Here is a 1,518-nt window from a genome sequence, read left to right on the forward strand (position 1 = left end):
TATATATATATCTTTGTACTAGGCTACATGTCTGCCATGTCTTGCTGGAGTGTGACATGATTTGTTTGTGTACAAACTAAAACACTATCAGAGTTTTTTGTCTTTTTTTAAAAATGTAAGAAGTAAAAAGTAGGCTGAAAATAATTACTCAAGTACAGATACACAAAAATTATTTTAAGCAAAGTAACAAAGTATTTGTACTTTATAGTGTATTGTTTCCTGGTCAGAATATACATATCATACACACACCTACACATTTTTATACACAATCTAATATTTTAGCAACTATCACATCAAAACCTAAAAAAAGAAACATAATCAAACCAAAGCAGGAGCAACACATCTATTAATTTCTGACTTTTTGTGACATCTAAAAGAATTAAAAACATGTTCATCATGGATCAAAGCAACAGATTACCGAGTTTGTTAAGGATCCAGGCAACGGAGGAAGTCCTTTTATTATTTTTATTAAATAAAGTCACATCACAGCCAAATATTATTCAGCATTTTGAACACTAAGTGAAGAAAAGTCGAACTTTTGGTGATTTGTGTTTCCATCACATGTTGTTCTGTCAATAAATCTACCAAAACATTCTTGATTAATCACACTCTTATCCAGAAATAGTCTCAGGATGACCTTTGACCCCTAACGTTTTCAGATTGAAACTGATCAGAAATTAATCGTACTTTGATTGTTTTAGTAAAAACTGTTTTAAAAACAGTGTGAAGTGAAAGGAATGGTACACTAACACCAAACTAACACATTTTATCCCAGTATTTGGAAAAGTGACTGATTTAAAGACATGTTTATTATCTGAAGTAGATTATCTGTTGCTTTGAGATAACTCCTGAGAGTTTCAGTCACATCTATTCAGTGGGTCACAAGATATTTTGCTAACAGACAGATAGACACAGGTGATAATGTTTGTTGGTTCAGTCTGATGATGTAGATCAGAAAAGGTGTTGTATGATTGTACAAGATTTGTTTTACAATTTCTTTATATTAAACCAACTTGAACTGTCTCATTGTTTATTATAATAAAGTTATTAACATGTGTGATAAGATCATGTCTGTTTGTTATCAGGGTAATGTTTGAGGGTGAGGAGGTCAGACTCTTCCTCCTCATCATCACCTGAGATCCTGAACCGAGGCAGCTGACATCCCTTTGTTACACATTTACTCCTCACTGTTCAGGTAACAGAGTCTTTATTAACACAGTCTTTATTAACACAGTCTTTATTAACAGTCTTTATTAACACAGTCTTTATTAACACAGTCTTTATTAACAGTCTTTATTAACACAGTCTTTATTAACAGTCTTTATTAACAGTCTTTATTAACACAGTCTTTATTAACAGTCTTTATTAACACAGTCTTTATTAACACAGTCTTTATTAACAGTCTTTATTAACACAGTCTTTATTAACAGTCTTTATTAACACAGTCTTTATTAACAGAGTCTTTATTAACACAGTCTTTATTAACAGAGTCTTTATTAACAGTCTTTATTAACAGAG

Source organism: Austrofundulus limnaeus, unplaced genomic scaffold (assembly GCF_001266775.1).
Source record: "Austrofundulus limnaeus strain Quisiro unplaced genomic scaffold, Austrofundulus_limnaeus-1.0 Scaffold424, whole genome shotgun sequence".
In the NCBI taxonomy this organism is placed as follows: Eukaryota; Metazoa; Chordata; class Actinopteri; order Cyprinodontiformes; family Rivulidae; genus Austrofundulus; species Austrofundulus limnaeus.